Below are 22,215 nucleotides of genomic sequence, written 5' to 3'. Positions count from 1 at the left end.
GCAACAAAAATAGAGGGTGGGGGACAGGTGTTTGTCAGGGGTCCTAGATCATCAATATATCTGATATAGCTGATTACAGCATTCACCTAATTCTGGTCTATATATACATTTTTGTTGGTGTATTTTTTTCTCTATAGGTCTTTAGATGTTTTTTAAACCCCAAAGTACATACTGTTGTTATTTTGTAGAAACATTTATTTAGCTTTACATGTATGTTTACAACTTTACTTCATCATTTCTTCTTGCATCTCTTACTATCTATGAGATTATTTTCCTTCTTGAAATATAACCTTTAGAAGTTTGTAAAAATCTTTTGGTGGTAAACTCACAGTTTTTCTTTATATGTAAATGGCTTTATTTCATCTCTATTCTTGAGAACAAATTGGCGTTTTCCAGAACATGCGGAGACGAAGTTTGGGGTGCGAGATGTTTATTTGGGAACAATATCTACACTTGGACAGAAGAAAGTGACCTGCCATGCATTCTCAGAAAAGCCTCAGCCAAACTGGTAGGGAGTTCTGGAGCAAATAAGGACCATCAAAGGGTCCTATGCTGGGCCAACGGCCAAGCCTTCTTACCCCACCTAAGAATCGCTGGTTTCAGGCCCACCTCAGATAAGACAGCTCTCCACCTGAAGGGTGTCTACTAACCCCACTCCCTGCAACTGAGAGGCTTATCCTTCTGTGAAGGGGATCAGGCTGTGCATCCCCACAAGAATTTTACATGGTACAAAATTCTGGTAGAAAAGATTTTTTTCTCTCTCAACATTTAAAATATATCGTTTTCTGGCTTTTGGTATTGTTAAGGACTCTGCTGCCATTCTAACTGTTGGTCTTTTTTAGATCTGTCCTCTTTTCTGAGACTGCTTTTTATCACTCCTGTCCTTGGAGTTCTGCAGTTTCATTGAAGTGTGTACTTCTTTTTACTTATCCTGCTAGTGGTATACAGTACCTCCTTGGTCTGTGAATTCTTGTATTTAGCAGTTGTGGAAAACTTGAAGTCATTTTCTCTTTAAATATTGTCTCTCCTAGATTCTTTCAATTCCCTCCCTCCTGGAAATCTATTATCAGGTTGGCCAAAAAGTTCATTCAGATACAGAAAACCCATACCATCTTTCTGCCAACCCAATATACTCCTATTCGACCATCTCATTCTGTTCTCCATTTCTCTTAACATCACTTTCACATTTTCCTTGTCTCTCTTATGGCATTCTGGATAGTTTTATTTTCACCTACTACCAGTTCATTAAATTTCTCTTCAATCAGCAGCCTAAATTGCTGTTTCATATTAAATATTTCAGGAATTCTATCGAATGAGTTTCCATATCAAAAATTATTTTTCTATATTTTAAAAATCTATTATTTTAAGTAATTTCTTGTAGATTGGCAACCTGTGACTATATTTCTTATTTCTATAAACATTACGCACTTACCTATTCTATCATTCAGTATTTGACAATTTTAGTATCTGCAATTCTAAGTTTGATGCTGTTACTCAGTCATAGTGGCTTGTTTTCTCATATGTTTGGTGGCTTTATATTTTGAGCTCTTTGGTGAATCAGTTAGTGGGAATCCTGGAGAAAGTATTGTTCTAACGGATTGATAGGAGGCACAACGAACCCGCAAACAGTTCAGCCTATGGGCCTGGTGATTTAGGTTAGCAAAGGAGCTCCTGGCTCCCTTTCTCAACTTACAGACTGGCCCAAGGCTCACCTTTCACAAATAAATAGAAACCACACGTGTGTGACGTTTCCCATCTCATCCACCTTATAGCCCCTGCTTGACGAGACTTAGCTCCTTATTGGGCTGGTCCCAATTCATAATAATTTTTGAAGTGGGGGATTCTTTGGAGATCTCCCCTCAATCATGCAAGATCTATGATATCCCAAATAATAGATAATATCATATCTCAAGATCTATGATATCTTCTTTCCAGATTTAACTGGTTCAGACTTTGCTGATGCTCCTACTCAACATACTGTCAGAAGTCATACTGTCTGAAGAAACGTGATCATATTTATTTTCCTAATGCTCTACTTTAAGACAGACATCTTAGCTCTTTAACAAACTTGACAATATTAATGAACTCAGTGACCTTAACCAGTTACACTGCATGCAGTCAAGTCAAACTCATTACCAACACACGGACTGTAGCCTGTCAGGCTCCTCTGTCCATGGAATTTTTCAGGAAAGAATACTGGAGTGAGTTGCCATTTCCTCCTCCAGGGAATCTTCCTGACCCAGGGATTGAATCCATATCTCTTGCATCTCCTGCAGTGCAGGTGGATTCTTTACCATTAGTGCCACCCGGGAAGCCAAATTACCTTAATACGTTATATAAAATCACTGAAAAAATATTTGTGATTCACTAGAGGGGTTTCCTCAGTGGCTCAGCAGTAAAGAATCTGCCTGCAATGCAGAAGATGCAGGAGACCCAGGTTCAATCCCTGGTTTGGGAACCCACTCCAGCATTCTTACCTGAAGACTCCCATGGATACAGGAGCCTGGCGGGCTGTGGTCCATGGGGTCACAAAGAGTCAGACACAACTGAAGCAACTGAGCAGCCAGGCAGGCAGAGGAAATAAAATGGAAGATTTCATATTCGACCTGATCAGGTAGGTGGTTAGCAGTCTTTGGAATCATAAATACAATTCATGACTTAGCTTTATCAATATCTGTTAGAATCTAGACAAGTTGTATTTAATTATAAGACTCAGTTCCTCATTTGTAAAGCAGAATACAACTTATTGTGCTATTTTGAGAATTAAACGAGTTGATGTGTATAAATTCACTGAGTAGAGAACCTGATGCACAGTACATAGTTAGTAATTAGCAGCTTTTTGACTACTACATTATATTGTTTCTATTTTACTATTCCCATAAACTACTCAAAATTCTCCTTGAATTGGTGTGGTATGACTTCAAAGAAAACTGGAGAAAAGATCTACTGGCATATTTTTATTATAGTGATGTACTAGAATTTATTTTATTGAATATTTTTATTTTATTATATTTATTTATTTTTATTGGAGGCTAATTACTTTACAATATTATATTGGTTGGTTTTACCATACACTGACATGAATCTGCCCTGGGTGTACATCTGTTCCCCTTCTTGAACCCCCGTCTCACCTCCCACCTCCCTTTATCCTCCCTGCGGGTCATCCCTGTACATCAGCACCGAACATCCTGTATTATGCGTTGAACCTGGACTGGTGATTCGTTTCACATATGATAACATACATGTTTCAATGCCATTCTCCCAAATCATCCCACCCTCCCCTCTCCCACAAAGTCCAAAAGACTGTTCTATACACCTTGCTGTCTCATATACAGGGTTAATGTTACAATCTTTCTAAATTCCATACATATGCCTTAGGATACTGTATCGGTGTTTTTCTTTCTGGCTTACTTCATTCTGTATAATAGGCTCCAATTTCATCCACCTCATTAGAACTGATTCATATGTATTCTTTTAATGGCTGAATAGTACTCCATTGTGTAAATGTACCACCGCTTTCTTATCCATTCATCTGCAGATGGACATCTAGGTTACTTCCATGTCCTCGCTATTCCAGTGCTCTTTCAGTTCTGGTTTCCTCGGGGTGTATGCCCAGGAATGTGATTGCTGGATCCTATCAGTTCAATCACTCAGTTGTGACCGACTATTTGTGACCCCATGAATCACAGGATGCCAGGCCTCCCTGTCCATCACCAACTCCCGGAGTTCACTCAAACTCACCCCCATCGAGTCGGTGATGCCATCAGCCATCTCATTCTCTGTCGTTGCCTTTTCCTACCGTCCCCAATCCTTCCAGCATCACAGTCTTTTCCAGTGAGTCAACTCATAGCATGAGGTGTCCAAAGTATTGGAGTTTCAGTTTTAGCATCAGTCCTTCCAATGAACATCCAGGATTGATCTCCTTCAGAATGGACAGATTGGATATCCTTGCAGTCCAAGGGACTATCAAGAGTCTTCTCCAACACCACAGTTCAAAAACATCAATTCTTCGGCCATCAGCTTTCTTCACAGTCCAACTCTCACATCCATACATGACCACGGGAAAAACCATAGCCTTGACTAGACGGACCTTTGTTGGCAAAGTAATGTTTCTGCTTTTTAATATGCTATCTATGTTGGTCATAAATTTCCTTCCAAGCAGCAAGCGTCTTTTAATTTCATGGCTGTAATCATCATCTGCAGTGATTTTGGAGTCCAAAAAAATAAAGGCTGACACTGTTTCCACTGTTTCTCCATCTATTTCCCATGAAGAAATGGGACCAGATGCCATGATCTTTGTTTTCTGAATGTTGAGCTTCAAGCCAACCTTTTCACTCTCCTCTTTCACTTTCATCAAGAGGCTTTTGAGTTCCTCTTCACTTTCTGCCATAAGGGTAGTGTCATCTGCATATCTGAGGTTATTGATATTTCTCCCAGCAATCTTGATTCCAGCTTGTGCTTCTTCCAGCCCAGCGTTCCTCATGATGTACTCTGCATATAAGTTAAATAAGCAGGGTGACAATATACAACTTTGACGTACTCCTTTTCCTATTTGGAACCAATCTGTTTTTCCACGTCCAGTTCTAACTGTAGCTTCCTGAGCTGCATACACGTTTCTCAAGAGGCAGGTCAGGTGGTCTGGTATTCCCATCTCTTTCAGAATTTTCCACAGTTTATTGTGATCCACACAGTCCAAGGCTTTGCCATAGTCAATGAAGCAGAAATAGATGTTTTTCTGGAACTCTGTTGCTTTCTCCATGATCCAGTGGATGTTGGCAACTTGATCTCTGGTTCCTCTGCCTTTTCTAAAACCATCTTCAACATCTGGAAGTTCACGGTTCACATATTGCTGAAGCCTGGCTTGGAGAATTTTGAGCATGACTTTACTAGCGTGTGAGATGAGTGCAATTGTGCAGTAGTTTGAGCATTCTTTGGCATTGCCTTTCTTTGGGATTGGGATGAAGACTGACCTTTTCTAGTCCTGTGGCCACTGCTGAGTTTTCCAAATTTGCTGGCATATTGAGTGCAGCACTTTCATAGCATCATCTTTCAAGTTTTGAAATAGCTCCACTGGAATTCCATCACCTCCACTAGCTTTGCTTGTAGTGATGTTTTCTAAGGGCCACTTGACTTCAAATTCCAAGATGTCTGGCTCTAGGTGAGTGATTACGCCATCGTGATCACCTTGGCCGTGAAGGTCTTTTTTGTACAGTTCTTCTGTGTATTCTTGCCACCTGTTTTTAATATCTTCTGTTTCTGTTAGGTCCACACCATTTCTGTCCTTTATCGAGCCCATCTTTGCATGATATGTTCCCTTGGTATCTCTAATCTTCTTGACGTGATCTCTTGTTTTTCTCATTCTTTTGTTTTCCTCTATTTTTTTGCACTGATCTCTGAGGAAGGTTTTCTTATCTCTCCTTGCTATTCTTTGAAACTCTGCATTCAGATGCTTATATCTTTCCTTTTCTCCTTGCTTTTCGCTTCTCTTTTCACAGCTATTTGTAAGGCCTCCTCAGACAGCAATTTTGCTGTTTTGCATTTCTTTTCCATGGGGTTGGTCTTGGTCCCTGTCTCCTGTACAATGTCACGAACATCCGTCCATAGTTCATCAGATACTCTATCTATCAGATTTAGATAGCAGTTATATTTCCAGTTTTTTAAGGAATCTCCATACTGTTCTCCATAGTGGCTGTACTTGTTTGCATTCTCACCAACAGTGTAAGAGGCTTCCCTTTTCTCTACACCCTCTCCAGCATTTATTTCTTTTAGACTTTGGGACAGCAGTCATTCTGACTGGTGTGAAATGGTACCTCATTGTTGTTTTGATTTGCATTTGTCTGATTATTAGGGGTGTTGAGCATTTTTTTATGTGTTTGTTAGCCATCTGTATATCTTCTTTGGAGAAATGTCTGTTTAGTTCTTTGGCCCGTTTTTTGATTGGATAGTTTATTTTTCTGTAATTGAGCTGCAGGAGCTGCTTGTATATTTTGGCGATTAACTCTTTGTCAGTTGTTTCACTTGCCATTATTTTTTCCCATTCTGAAGGCTGTCTTTTCACCTTGTTTATAGTTTCCTTTGCTGTGCAGAAGCTTTTAATTTTAATTAGGTACCATTTGTTTATTTTTGCTTTTATTTCCAATATTCTGGGAGGTGGGTCTTGGAGGATCCTGCTATGATTTACGTCAGAGAAGGTTTTGCCTATGTTCTCCTCTAGGAGTTTTATAGTTTCTGGTCTTTCATTTAGATCTTTAAACCATTTTGAGTTTATCTTTGTGTATGGTGTTAAGGAGTGTTCTAGTTTCATTCTTTTACAAGTGGCTGACCAGTTTTCCCAGCATAACTTGTTAAAAAGACTGTCTTTTCTCCATTTTATATTCTTGCCTCCCTTGTCAAAGATAAGGTGTCCATAAGTGCATGGATTTATCTCTGGGGTTTCTATTTTGTTCCATTGATCTATATGTCTGTCTTTATGCCAGTACCATACTCTCTTGATGACTGTGGTTTTGTAGTAGACCCTGAAGTATGGCAGGTTGATTTCCCCAGTTCCATTCTTCCTCCTGAAGATTTCTTTGGCTATTCGAGGTTTTTTGTGTTTCCATACAAATTGCGAGATTATTTGTTCTAGCCCTGTGAAAAATATCTTTGGTAGTTTGATAGGGATTGCATTGAATGTATAAATTATTTGGGGTTGTATATTCATTTTCACTATATTTATTCTTCCCATCCATGAACACGGTATATTTCTCTATTAATGTCCTTTTTTATTTCTTTCACCAGTGTTTTTTAGTTTTCTATATATATATAAGTCTTTTGTTTCTTTAGGTAGATATATCCCTGAAAGAAAGAAAGAAAGTGAAGTCGTTCAGTTATGTCCAACTCTTTGCGACCCCATGGACACCAGTCTCCTCCATCCATGGGATTTTCTAGGCAGGAGTACTGGAGTGGTTTGCCATTTCCTTCTCGAGGGAATCTTCCCAACCCAGGGATCGAACCCAGGTCTCTAGCATTGTAAACAGACGCTTTACTGTCTTAGCCACCAGGGAAGTAGCATTTTATTCTTTTCGTTGCAACAGTGAATGAAATACTTTCCTTAATTTCTCTTTCTGTTTTCTCATCATTAGTGTATAGTAATGCAAGGGATTTCTGTGTATTGATTTTTATATCCTGCAACTTTACTGTATTCATTGATTAGTTCTAGTAGTTTTCTGATAGAGTCTTTAACGTTTTCTGTGTAGAGGATCATGACATGTGATACAGTAAAATGATGATCCTCGAAAGCAGTAACAAGAATGATACAGTGACAATTTTCATAGGACAGAAAAGTGCCATAGGTCACCAACCACTGTACTGAAATAATTATCAAAGGTGATAGAGTATAATGCTTATTATAGTTCAGAAGCTGGCAATCTACAACCTACAGAGCAAATCTGCCCCAATTATGTCACTGCATACGAAGTCATACTGAAACACTTCCAGTTGTTTATGTATTGTCTATGGCTGCTTTTCTGTGATTGTGGTTTCCATTACGTCCAGCCTCTGACAGATAAGGATAAGAGGCTTATGGAAACTTCCTGATGGGAGAGACCCCCCATCCTTAAGCAGGCCACTGCTGATCCACACCTCCACCAGAGACTCCCGGACACTCACAGGCATGTCTGGGTCAACTCTTTTGTGGGGTAACTGCTCAAAGCTATGGTTTTTCCTGTAGTCATGTATGGGTGTGCAAGTTGGACTATAAAGAAAGTTTAGGAATTGATGCTTGTGAACTGTGGCACTGGAGAAGATTCTTGAGAGTCCCTTGGATTGCAAAGAGATCCAACCAGTCCATCCTAAAGGAAATCAGTCTTAAATATTCATTGGAAGGACTGATGCTGAAGTGAAAGGTCCAATATTTCGGTCACCTGAAGCAAAGAACTGACTCACTGGAAAAGACCGTGATTCCAGGAAAGATTGAAGGTGGGAGGAGAAGGGAACGACAGAGGATGAGATGGCTGGATGGCATCACCAACGTGATGGACATGAGTTTGTGCAAGCTCCAGGAGTTGGTGAAGGACAGGGAAGCCTGGCGTGCTGCAGTCCACGGGGTTGCAAAGTATTGGACCTGATTGAGTGACTGAACTGACTGATAGCTGATTTTGCTGAGTTTTTACAACATGAGTTTTTACAACATGACCTTACAGAGAAAGTTTGCTCTGCCCTGTTGTAGACTGTGGCAAGAACACTGAATTTTTTCCTAAATATGTATAAACCATTTGTACACTAGATAGTATATGTCAGAAGATAGTGAAGGACAGGGAATCCTGGCGTGCTGCAGTTCATAGGATCACAAAGACTCGGACACGACTTAATGAGTGAACACCGCCACCAACAACAGATACATCTGAAGTTAAGACTAAAACAGAACTGACGGCTTAGGCTATTTAGTCTGTTTAGCAGAGGCCAAAATGACTTGTATATTTTAAGATATTTATCCAGCAGTGCCCCTTGATAGCATTTTACAGCCTGTACATAATACTATGAATACTTTTAAAATAAATTTAATATTCTACACTTCTAAAATATAATATTTCAAAATATTTTCCTATAAGAGACAGAATATTCAGTAACTCTCCCCCTTTCCCTCTATAGGCACTGAACAATTTTGAGGAAAAATCAGTTTGGTGCTAAGAAGTCGCAGGCAGGATACTGACCACTTTATTTTTTATTTATTTTTTTATTCTTGTGAGTCTTTTATTTTTTTAATTTTTATTGGAGGCTAATTATTTTACAATATTATATTGGTTGATTTTGCCATACACTGACATGAATCCTCCCTGGCTGTACATGAGTTCCCCCTCCCAAACCCCCCTCCCACCTCCCTCTTCCCCTTATCCTCACTTTGGGTCATCCCCGCATAACAACCCCCAGCATCCTGTAACATGCATCGACCCTGAACTAGCGATTCATTTCGCATATGATAATATACATGTTTCAATACCATTCTCCCAAATGATCCCACCCTCACCCTCTCCCACAGAGTCCCAAAGACTGTTCTATACATCTGTGTCTCTTTTGCTGTTTCGTATATAGTGTTATCTTTTGCATCTTTCTAAATTCCATATATATGCGTAAAAGACACATGTACTCCAATGTTCATTGCAGCACTGTTTATAATAGCCAGGACATGGAAGCAACCTAGAGGTCCATCTGCAGACGAATGGATAAGAAATCTTTGGTACATATACACAATGGAGTATTACTCAGCCATTAAAAAGAAAGCATTTAAACCAGTTCTAATGAGGTGGATGAAACTAGAGCCTATTATACAGAGTGAAGTAATTCAGAAAGAAAAAAAACAATCATATGATTTTTATTTTTCAGTTTGTTAATGTGGTGTATTACGTTGATTGATTTGTGGATATTAAAGAATCCTTGCATTCCTGGGATAAAGCCCACTTGGTCATGATGTATGATCTTCTTAATGTGTTGTTGGATTCTGATTGCTAGAATTTTGTTAAGAATTTTGCATCTATGTTCATCAGTGATATTGGCCTGTAGTTTTCTTTTTTGTGGGATCTTTACCAGGTTTTGGGATTAGGGTGATGTTGGCCCCATAGAATGAGTTTGGAAGTTTCCCTTCCTCAGCAATTTTCTGGAAGAGTTTGAGTAGAATAGGTGTTAGCTCTTCTCTAAATTTTTGGTAGAATTCAGCTGTGAAGCCGTCTGGACCTGGCTTTCGTTTGCTGGAAGATTTCTCATTACAGCCTCTAGTTCCGTGCTTGTGATGGGTCTGTTCAGACTTTCTATTTTTTCCTGGTTCAGTTTTGGAAAGATGTACTTTTCTAGGAATTTGTCCATTTATTCCAGGTTATTCATTTTATTACCATATAATTGCTGATAGTATTCTCTGATAATCCTTTGTATTTCTGGGTTTTCAGTTGTGATCTCTCCACTTTCATTTCTAATATTATGGATTTGGTTCTTCTCCCTTTGTTTCTTGGTGAGTCTGGTTAGTGGTTTGTCAATTTTATTTACCTTCTCAAAGAACCAGCTTTTGGCTTTGTTGATTTTTGCTATGGTTTCTTTTGTTTCTTTTGCATTTATCTCTGCCCTAATTTTTACAATTCCTTTCCTTCTACTAACCCTGCGGTTCTTCATTTCTTCCTTTTCTAGTTTCTTTAGATGTAGAGTTAGGTTATTTAGTTGACTTTTTTCTTGTTTCTTGAGGTGTGCCTGTATTGTTATGAACTTTCCCCTTAGCACTGCTTTTAGAGTGTCCCATAGGTTTTGGGTTGTTGTGTTTTCATTTTCATTCATTTCTATGCATACTTTGATTTCTCTTTTGATTTCTTCTTTGATTTGTTCATTATTCAGCAGCGTGTTGTTCAGCCTCCATATGTTGGCATTTTTAATAGTTTTTCTACTGTAATTGAGATGTAATCTTTCTGCATTGTGGTAAGAAAAGATGCTTGGAATGATTTCAATTTTTGAATTTACCAAGGCTAACTTTATGGCCCAGGATGTGATCTATCCTGGAAAAGGTTCCAGGTGCGCTTGAGAAAAAGATGAAATTCATTGTTTTGGGGTGAAATGTCCTATAGATATCTATTAGCTCTAACTGGTCTATTGTATCATTTAAAGTTTGTGTTTCCTTGTTAATTTTCTGTTTAGTTGATCTATTCATAGATGTAAGTGGGGTATTAAAATCTCCCACTATTATTGCATTGTTGTTAATTTCCCCTTTCATACTTGTTAGTAATTGTCTTGCATATTGTGGTGCTCCTATGTTGGGTGCATAAATATTTATAATTGTTATATCTTCTTCTTGGATTGATCCTTTGATCATTTTGTAGTTTCCTACTTTGTCTCTTTTCACAGCCTTTGTTTTAAAGTCTATTTTATCTGATATGAGTATTCCTACTCCTGCTTTCTTTTGGTCTCTATTTGCATGGAATATCTTTTTCCAGCCCTTCACTTTCAGTCTGAATGTGTCCCTCGTTTTGAGGTGGGTCTCTTGTAGACAACATATATGGGGTTCTTCTTTTTGTATCCATTCAGCCAGACTTTGTATTTTGGTTGGGGCATTCAACCCATTTACGGTTAAGGTAATTATTGATAAGTATGATCCTGTTGCCATTTACTTTATTCCTTTGGGTTCGAGTTTATACACCCTTTCTGTGTTTCCTGCCTAGAGAAGATCCTTTAGCATTCGTTGGAGAGCTGGTTTGGTGATGCTGAATTCTCTCAGCTTTTGCTTGTCTGTAAAGCTTTTGATTTCTCCTTCATATTTGAATGAGATCCTTGTTGGGTACAGTAGTCTGGGCTGTAGGTTATTTTCTTTCATCACTTTAAGTATGTCTTGCCATTCCCTCCTAGCCTGAGGAGTTTCTGTTGAAAGCCAGCTGTTATCCTTATGGGAATCCCCTTTTGTGTTATTTGCTACTTTTCCCTTGCTGCTTTTTAATATTTGTTCTTTGTGTTTGATCTTTGTTAATTTTATTAATATGTTTCTTGGGGCATTTAGCCTTGGGTTTATCCTGTTGGGGATTCTCTGGATTTCTTTGACTTGGGTGATTATTTCCTTCCCCATTTTAGGGAAGTTTTCAACTATTATCTCCTCAAGTATTCTCTCATGGTCTTTCTTTTTGTCTTCTTCTTCTGGGACTCCTATGATTTGAATGTTGGAGCGTTTAACATTGTCCCAGAGATCTCTAATATTGTCCTCATTTCTTTTAATTCGTTTTTCTTTTTTCCTCTCTGTTTCATTTATTTCTACAGTTCTATCTTCTAGCTCACTTATCCTGTCTTCTGCCTCTGTTATTCTACTATTTGTTCCCTCCAGAGTGTTTCTGATCTCATCTATTGCATTATTGTTTGTATATTGACTCTTTTTTCTTTCCTCTATGTCCTTATTAAGCCTTTCTTGCATCTTCTCAATCCTTTTCTCCAGGTTATTTATCTGTACCTCCATTTTGCTTTCAAGATTTTGAATCATTTTCACCATCAAATTTCGAAATTCTTTATCAAGTAGATTCCCTATATCTTCCTCTTTTGTTTGTGTTGGTGGGCATTTATCTTGCTCCTTTACTTGCTGTGTATTTCTCTGCCTCTTCATCTCGCTTATATTGCTTTGCTTGGGGTGGCCTTTCCCTCTTCTGGCAGTTTGTGGAGTTCTCTTTATTATGTAGTTTCCTCGCTGTGTGTGGGGTTGGACGGGTGACTTGTCAAGGTTCCCTGGTGGGTGGAGATGGATTTCTTCTCTCTGGAGTGCAGTGAAGTGTCCAGTAATGTGTTTGGAGTGACTTTAGGAGGCTTGTATATTGAAGGTCAGGGCGATTTTCCTGTGTTGCTGGAGAATTTGTGTGGTATGTATTGCTCTGGAACTTGTTGCCCCTTGGGTGGTGCTTGGTTTTAGTGTAGGTATGGATGCGTTTGACAAGCTCCTGTCGATTAATGTTTCCTGGAGTCAGGAGTTCTCTGACGTTCTCAGGATTCGGGCTTAAGCCTCTTGCATCTGGTTTTTGGTCTTATTCTTGGAGTAGTCTCTAGACTTCTCTATCTGTCATTTCCAAGGTGGTTCTGTCTGTTTTAGCTTCTGTTTGCTGGTCTCTTCAGTGTCTAATTTCCGCCCTGATACTAGGGGGCGGGAGGACACTTTTTAACGCTCAGTTGTTCAGTCCTGTTCTGGGAAGGGAGGAACGCTGCAGACAAATATCTCTGGCATCTGTGGGGAGTGCTCACAGCGTCTCAGCCACACTGGGTTTGCCCCTGCTCACAGCATGTGTGTTGTCCCAGTCTACACTGCACAGGTCTAGGTTGCTCTGCCAGGAATGGTCTGAGGCCGGTGCTGGTTTGTATGCACTTCTCAGGTCTGAGCGGCCCAAGTTCAGTTTTTCGGTTACTCCACAAAGGCGGAGACTTGGTTGGGTCTGCATTTTGTGTCTTCCCCAGTCTTAGCAGCTCAGGTAACCAAGTGTTTGGCGAGCGTGGTCGCTGCAACTTATCGCCTCCCCAGTCCCTGCCACTCAGTTTTCTGGGTGTACAACCGGCGCATCTTCTCAGGCAGATATCAACCGGCCCAAGCCCAAGAAGTCTTGATTAGTAACAAACCTGCCTGCAGTTTGTATCGGATGCCTTTCTGAGGTTGCGGTTGCCCCCTTCAGCTCTGGCTGACCTCCCTGCCTGTCTCGGTAAGGGATGGGCTCGCTCTGCTCAGCCCTTTATTCTGTGAGTGGGGCTGGCAGAGTCTTAGGTTAGAGCTTTCCGCCTTTTTGTGGGGAAGCTATCCCAGTCTGCTTTTCTATCCCCAGTTAGTTCTCTCAGATTTTTCTCGTGGCATTCAAGCCCGGTCCTCTCTAAGCAGTTCAGCCATCTCCTTCGTGCCCAGCTCCCACTTGCTAATGGCGTCTGCAGGCATCTGCACTGCTTCTCCACTGGGAGTTACTGTTTTGCGGGTAATCTGTGGGTTTTAAATATTTCTTTCTTTTTCCTCCCAGTTAAGTGGCCTTCTGAGGTTCCAAGGCTGGCCACAGACTCGTCAGTGAGAGTGTTTCCTGGTGTCTGGAAACCTCTTTTTAAAGCCTCCCTGCCTGGGACGGAGCTCTGTCTTTACCTCTTTTGTCTCTCTTTTTGTCTTTTACTTTTTTCCTACCTCCTTTTGAAGACAGTGGGCTGCTTTTCTGGGTGTCTGATGTCCTCTGCCAGCATTCAGAAGTTGTTTTGTGGACTTTACTCCACATTCAAATGTTCTTTTGATGAATTTGTGGGGGAGAGGGTGGTCTCGCCGTCCTAATCCTTCACCATCTTGTTCCTTCCAAAACTGACCACTTAAAAGATTAGTAGCAAAAAAAAAAGATTAGTAGTACATGCTATATATTTATAGAGAATTATTTGCTGTCATTAATATTTGAAGAGCAAAACATATCCATTTCCCTATGGTCCTTTCATAAACCATGCTGATTCCTTTTGGTATTGTCTGGTAAAGGGGAAACACTCTTATCAGAAAATGAAGCAAAATCATAAGTTAGATATGATGTTATTATTCTATTTTTGTATGTTTCTGAATCAAGATTAGATAAACAACAGATGGGCTGCCTTCTGTGGCTGCAAATAGAAATAATGGGTTTTTTTGTTTGTTTTCTACACATAATTTTTAAAAAAATTCTACAAATGGTCTATTGTGAACTTGACAGTCTTATCTAAGCTCCTTCTATTATGGTAACACATTTTTATTATTGAAACACAGGTTCTAGTATCAAAATTCCTTGGGATATAGATCATTGGATTAGATGGATGAAAGAGAAAAAAATGAAGGGGGAAACTTTAGGAAAGGAAACATGTTCTTTTCAAAATCAATGTTTAAAAGACAAAATGATGATTCTAATACAGAATATAAGAACAATTCTTTTTTAATCCTCAGGAATTATGTACTTGCAACAGTAGAATAATGAAATTTTTCTTTGTGCATGACATTCTAGTGAGAGGCTTAACTTTATTTTCTCATTTAATTTTCACAGCCACCTATGAGGTAGATATTACTGTATTTAACATATCATTGCCTGTATTTTACGTAAGGAAACTGAGACTCAAAGTGTTACAGACGGGACTTTAAACCCCATGTTTTTAATAAATATGTTACATGTGAATGGCTTTCTAGAAATATCAACAAACTTTGAAATGTGTAACTCTTTCATAAAATGTTTTGAGCCTCTTAGAAGTCCAGAAAGAAATAGAAGGAAATAGTTTAAAAGGGAAAAAACAAAACAAAACAAAAACCTAAGTACCTGGAAAGTTACTGTTACTCAAATAATACATAAGATGAAACATATTCTAAGAATAAACTTTACTGATTTTAAACTGTAAAATATACATTATTCTGAAAACTCAAGCTATATTTCATGCCCAACTCTTTTCAGGCATTAAATATTACTTTCTCAAGAATTATTTAACAGACATTTTTTAAAAAGTGTTCTTGCAAAAAAAAGTTGGTGTAAAGTATTTTAAAATCCAAGCAGTGAATTCCTGTTTTCAACAAAGACATTCATTTTAAATATTTTGAAATACTTTACACAAGCCCACTTTTCTTCAAATCAGGGACTTAAATACATTCAATTTACTTTAAACCCAACTGGATATTTTGAAACAATGTGATCAGCTACCTGAAACATTTTTCAAATGTTTGAAAGTTTCGTTAATATGAGAAATGACTACAAAGAAATCGCACTGATATTCATGTGAACATATATTCAAATATTACGTTCCCCAAGACACCTGAGGAGGCTACCTCAAGGATAACATCATTGCTTAATACATTTTAAAAACCTTTCATTAGGAATTTTCATCCAAACTTGGCAAGCATTCTTTCAGGCACGCTCAGTAATAGTAAATCTTATTCGATTATGTATGGATGTTTCTTTAAATAGGAATTCAACAGCTCTAGTGCTCAGTTTACAAGTCTGTATAAAATTCCTCTGAAGTAAAATCCTGAACGAAAACTAATATTAAAATTCTAGTGTTTGAGCTTCATTAATATGAGGTACCCAGAACAGTCAAATTCATAGAGAAATAAAGTAGAACAATGGTTACCAAAGTCCAGGAGACAGGGAGAAATGGAGAATTGCATAATTTCAGTTTAGAAAGATGAAATTTCTCTCTCTTTACTTCAAAGATACCATGACAGAGTATTTTTACAGGATAATATACCGACTCTTTCAAAGAGCAGACAGTCCCTATTCATTGTAAAAACTGTTTCAAACAACAGGAGGAAAAGACCTCACTTTATGAAGCTTAACACCAAAAGGAAAAATATATGGCAAGAAAAGAAAAGCTTTTAATATCACAGTCTATATCCTTCATGAATATAGACACAAAAATCTTAAATAAAACATAAGAACTGGAATGTGGGATATGAATTTATCCTTGCCTGCAGCAACAGGATTTCTACAAAGAATACATAAGATAATTTACAAAGAATTAGAGCTAACAAAAGAGTTCAACAGGTATGCTCAATATAAGGTCAATATATAAAAATCAGTGGCATTCTTGTTGACCAGCAATAACCAACTGAAAAATGTAACAGAGAGAAGATCTCATTCACAATTGAAACAAAAACTGTAAGGTACCTAGAACAAATTAATGAATACATACATAAAGAAACAAAAAGATAATAAAACTCAGTATCACAAAGACAGAAATTTTCCCTGGATTCATTTAAAACCTAAAACAATTTCAACAAAATACAAACTGTTTCTCATGAAAAAAAAATTCTAAAATTCAAACAGAACAATGCCAGGAACAGTTAAATAATTTTAAAGAAGTATAAGGTAGAAGAAATATGGGATTGAAACAAGGTTGTTCAAACAGAGCAGTAAATAAGAGAGCCTAAAAATGGAACTTATATATTACATCAATGCATTACTATTCAGATGGGCCATTTGATAAATGGTGCAAAAAGCACCATTCATATGAAAAACTAAAAGTGTTACTCATAACATAGATAAAAATGAATTTCAAGAGATTAGAGCCATGAATTAAAAAATCAAATTTAAAAAAAAACTGCTGGAAAAAAACCCACAATGGCAGACCAGTTTTATGATTTTTAGAGGTAGGGAGGGATTTCTTAAAACACAAAGAAAACACAAAGTGAAAAGACAAGCTACAGAGCAGGTTAAGATATCTGCAATGCAAGTAACTGACAAATAATTAAAACAAGAATAATAACAAAAGCAAATAACCTGACAGAGCAGTGGACAAAGGCAACAAATAGGCAAATAACAGAAGAGAAATCCCAAACTGCCAATAAACAAATGAAAACACTGAGGCATAAGGGAAACAAAAATAAAAATCAAGACAGGTTTGAGATATTGTTTCAAAGGTTGACAAAAGCCTGAGAACACCAAGACGGGGCGAAATGGGGAATTCCAACTCTATACTGCAAGTGTAAATTAAAATAACCTCCTGAGTTGCAGATGCCTATAAGTTAAAATGCCATGACTACACTTTTGGGTACACACCCCATGAACATTCTTGGTCATGTACAAGGAAGATAGGTATTACAATAGTAAAACACTTGGAAACTCTATATCCATCAGCAAAATAATGAGTAAATGAATTAAAGTATATTTGTACATTAAATCTCTCTGCTGCAGTTAAAATGAACAAGTTAGTGGTACACATAATGTCATATATATTCTCAATAACTTAAACATGGCGTTTGCTAAAGTTTGGTGCTTAATGGTTTAAAACAAAGTTTATGTATGTGTGCGTGTGTGTGTAAATAACAGTAACAGCAGCAACAATAAATGAAAAAATGAGTAACAGAACCAACATGTGAGCACTGATGACACAGAAGGCACACTTCTAACTGCATGTAGATGCCTAAAGACGGTCCTAGGAGACAGATTCTACTGCTATTTCTATCTAACACGATTACTCCTTTATGACTATGAGATTGCATTACACATTCTACAGATGAGGAATTGAAGTAGAAACAGGTGAAGTTGATCTAAAGCTGTAAAACCAGTAAATAATAAGAGTCAGATAGGAAGCCAGGATTCCTGACCCAGACTTTATAGCTTAATAACTATGTTAGTTATTATACCACTTTCTATTCTTTTTAGGATGTTGGAAGTCCAACATTATTTCTGTAAGTTGGAAATAAAAATCACTTACAGAACCTATGACTGGAAAGAATTGTATACACAAACAGATTTTTGTATAGTTCAAACTTGTTCTAAAGACGCTAAAAGATTCTTAGGAATGTCTTGAAAATAGTGGCATCCCAACTACTCTAATTTACTAATTTACATGTTTGAAGTCTGATATTTTTCAGATCATTATTTCAGAGGAAAGCATTATTATTTTTATAGTTCTACGATAATATATATTTGGAATCCTAGATCTTACATGGAGAAGCATATGATATAATTCAATCATCTCTTTCTCTGTCTTCAGAGGCAACATTTGATTACTTACCTTCAGGCCTGAAAACTCATATTAAGAGTTTTTAATATGCAATTCTATCTAGAAATGGAAAAAAAATTCAATTATTCGTTTTTTCTGGTCTCTCAATTACAGGTTGTTTGTTTAAAAGCTAGTAGCTAATATTTATGCTATTTTAATATTATTATTATTATATTATATTATAATAAAAATGAAAATTTGTGTAGAATTATTTATAACGCAAAATAAAAAAGAAAATGGCATTTTCAGTCATCAAGTATTTATGAGAATTCAGTTCAGTTCAGTTCAGTCACTTAGTCTTGTATGACTCTTTGCGACTCCATGAATCACAGCACGCCAGGCCTCCCTGTCTATCACCAGCTCCTGGAGTTCACTCAAACTCATGTCCATCGAGTTGGTGATGCCATCCATCCATCTCATTCTCTGTCGTCCTAGTCTCCTCCCGCCCCCAATCCCTCCCAACATCAGACTCTTTTCCAGTGAGTCAACTCATCGCATGAATAGCCAAAATATTGGATTTTCAGCTTTAGCATCAGTCCTTCCAATGAACATCTAAGATTGATCTCCTCTAGAATGGACTGGTTGGATCTCCTTGCAGTCCAAGGGACTCTCAAGGGTCTTCTCCAGCACCACAGTCCCAAAGCATCAATTCTTCAGCGATCAGCTTTCTTCACAGTCCAACTCTCACATCCATACATGACCACAGGAAAAAATATAACCTTGACAAGACGGACCTTGGTTGGCAAGGTAATGTCTCTGCTTTTTAATACGCTCTCTAGGTTGGTCATAACTTTCCTTAAAAGGAGTAAGCGTCTTTTAATTTCATGGCTGCAATCAGCATTTGCAGTGATTTTGGTGCCAAAAACATAAAGTTTGACACTGCTTCCACTGTTTCCATGGTTCTCATGAAGTGATGGGACCAGATGACATCATCTTTGTTTTCTGAATGTTGAGCTTCAAGTCAACCTTTTCACTCTCCTCTTTCACTTTCATCAAGAGGCTTTTGAATTCCTCTTCACTTTCTTCCATAAGGGTGGTGTCATCTGCATATCTGAGGTTATTGATAATTCTCCCAGCAATCTTGATTCCAGCCTGTGCTTCTTCCAGCCCAGCATTCCTCATGATGTATTCTGCATATAAGTTAAATAAGGAGGGAGACAATACACAACCTTGACGTACTCCTCTTCCTATTTGGAACCAGTCTTTTGTTCCGTGTCCAGTTGAAGCTGTTGCTTCCTGACCTGAATACATGTATCTCAAGAGGCAGGTCAGGTGGTCTGGTATTCCCATCTCTTTCAGAATTTTCCACAGTTTATTGTGATCCACACAGTCAAAAGTTTTGGCATAGTCAATGAAGCAGAAATAGATGTTTTTCTGGAACTCTGTTGCTTTCTCCATGATCCAGTGGATGTTGGCAATTTGATCTCTGGTTCCTCTGCCTTTTCTAAATCCAGCTTGAACATCTGTAAGTTCACGGTTCACATATTGCTGAAGCCTGGCTTGGAGAAAATTGAGCATGACTTTACTACCGTGTGAGATGAGTGCAATTGTGTGATAATTTGAGCATTCTTTGGCATTGCCTTTCTTTGGGACTGGAATGAAGACTGACCTTTGCCAGTCCTGTGGCCATTGCTGTTTTCCAAATTTGCTGGTATATTGAGTGCAGCACTTTCACAGCATCGTCTTTCAGGATTTGAAATAGCTCAACTGGAATTCCATCAACTCCACTAGCTTTGTTCGTAGTGATGCTCTCTAAGGCCCACTTGACTTCACATTCCAAGATGTCTGGCTCCAGGTCAGTGATCCCATCATCGTGATTATCTTGGTCGTGAAAATATCTTTTGTACAGTTCTTCTGTGTATTTTTGCCACCTCTTCTTAATATCTTCTGCTTCTGTTAGGTCCATACCATTTTTGTCCTTTATCAAGCCTTTCTTTGTTATGTGCTAATCACACACTCCTTGTTTCCAATAAATTGGAACATTTCTTTAAAATGTCTTTTCTTCTCAATCTACACATTCCCATTCTCAATGCCATCATCTACTAACCTATAGAACATGTTTTGAAAAAGTATGAAAAAGATGTTCTTGCGTTTAAAGAGTTCACTGTCTATTAGGGGAAAGCGACAAGTAAAAGGAAGTTATCTATAATGCATAAGTACTTTAATAAAGTGCACATGTCATCTAACATTTCTTTTTTTTAATTAATTGATTTATTTTTTATTGGAGGTAAATTATTTTACAATATTATATTGGTTGGTTTTGCCATAGATTGACATGAATTCGCTCTGGGTGTACATAAGTTCCCCCTCCTGAACGCCCCCTCCCACCTCCCTCCTCCCATTATCCTCCCTCTGGGTCATCCCCGCACTTAACATTTCTAAGTCTCAAATGATAAAGATGTTTAAGAACTGTAAATCATAGAGGGAACTTGAATAAACTATCTCTAAGGTCCTCTCTGTTAGGGATTGCGGGCAGGAGGAGAAGGGGACAACAGAGGATGAGATGGCTGGATGGCATCACCAACTCGAAGGAAATGAGTTTGAGTGAACTCCAGGAGTTGGTGATGGACAGGGAGGATTGTCATGCTTCGATTCTTGGGGTTGTAAGGAGTCAGACATGACTGAGCGACTGAACTGAACTGAACTGAAGGTCCTTTCTAGATCTAAAATTCTATGATTATCTGATCTCTTTAAATTAAAAGGTAAATCACAAAATATTCAGTATGCAAAAAAGAAAAACTAAGACCAACTAAAAGATGAAACTGTTTGTACAAATGCATTCTATTTTTTTTTTCAAAACTGTTAAAACTCCCGTACTAAGTATCAGTAAAATTTCCACAGACACTGTCCTTTCATCAGCATCTTCCCCTCAGACCAGCAGACTTCTAAGTAATCAAAAAGCAACTATTTTGTGATAACAGAAGTAAAGTGCTTAAAAGACCATGGCTTTGACTCAAAGAAGTGATGTTTTAAAAGAAAGATGTTAACAGAAATGTGTGTATGACATTCTTACTACAATAAATTTGTTCATTAACTTCACTTCAAAATTTTAATGTTCAGATTTTCATGAAGAGTTAAAAAAAACAGCTAAGAATAGCTCTTTTCACTGCTAAACATTCTGAAATTTAAAACAAGGTTTCCCTTACCTGATATGGACATGGAATGTGATAACCTCTGCAGTGTTAATGTGTCCACGTTATTTCCCAGATATTGCAGTAAGCTTGCTCATAAAAGTAGCATCCAATTACAACCAAGAGTGGTACGAGACACAGCGTGCTGAAAACACCAAATACGGATCAAAAACTTCACCATTTTATCCTTGTTTTACTTTTCTAATGGAATCTACACTCATACTCACTTTTGGGATATAATGCCGGATAAAAGGAATGAAACCCAACTACCACATACAGGCAGAGGGATGCAAGAACAAAATACCTCAAGGCATCAACATCGCAGTTCGGTTCAGTTGCTCAGTCGTGTCCAACACTTTGGGACCCCATGAATCATAACATGCCAGGCCTCTCTGTCCATCAAAAACTCCCGGAGTTCACTCAAACTCACCTCCATCGAGTCGGTGATGCCATCCAGCCATCTCATTCTCTGTCGTCCCCTTCTCCTCTTGCCCCCAATCCCTCCAAGCATCAGAGTCATTTAGAGTGAGGCAAATCATCGCATGCGGTGGCCAAAGTAATGGAGTTTCAGCTTTAGAATCAGTCCGTCCAATGAATACCCAGGACTGATCTCCTTTAGAAAGGATTGGTTGGATTTCCTTGCCGTCCAAGGGACTTTCAAGAGTCTTCTCCAACATCACAGTTCAAAAGCATCAATTCTTCTGTGATCAGCTTTCTTCACAGTCTTACTGTAACATCCACACATTACCACTGGAAAAACCATAGCCTTGACTAGACATACCTTGGTTGGCATAGTAACATCTCTGCTTTTTAGTATTCCATCTAGGTTGGTCATAATTTTCCTTCCAAGGAGTAAGCATGTTTTAATTTCAAGGCTGCAATCAGCATCTGCAGTGATTTTGGTGCCAAAAAAATAAAGTCTGACACTGTTTCCACACTTTCCCCATCTATTTCCCATGAAGTGATGGGACCGGATGCCATGATCTTTGTTTTCTGAATGTTGAGCTTCAAGCCAAACTTCTCACTCTCCTCTTTCACGTTCATCAAGAGGATTTGAGTTCCTCTTCACTTTCTACCGTAAGGGTGGTGTCATCTGCATATCTGAGATTATTGATATTTCTCCTGGCAATCTTGATTCCAGCCT

The 22,215-nt window shown here is 38.2% G+C and overlaps 1 pseudogene; it reads right to left on the bottom strand.

Moving 5' to 3' along the window:
* LOC129552829 (frizzled-3-like) overlaps positions 1–22,215 on the bottom strand; it is a 92,480-nt pseudogene that overhangs the window by 67,805 nt on the left and 2,460 nt on the right.

The sequence above is a fragment of the Moschus berezovskii genome, chromosome 3 (genome assembly GCF_049115385.1).
Source record: "Moschus berezovskii isolate FMDL1 chromosome 3, NW_MosBer_1.0, whole genome shotgun sequence".
In the NCBI taxonomy this organism is placed as follows: Eukaryota; Metazoa; Chordata; class Mammalia; order Artiodactyla; family Moschidae; genus Moschus; species Moschus berezovskii.
The sequence above is the reverse complement of the archived record's forward strand: the minus strand, read 5'-3'. Positions and strand labels throughout refer to the sequence as shown.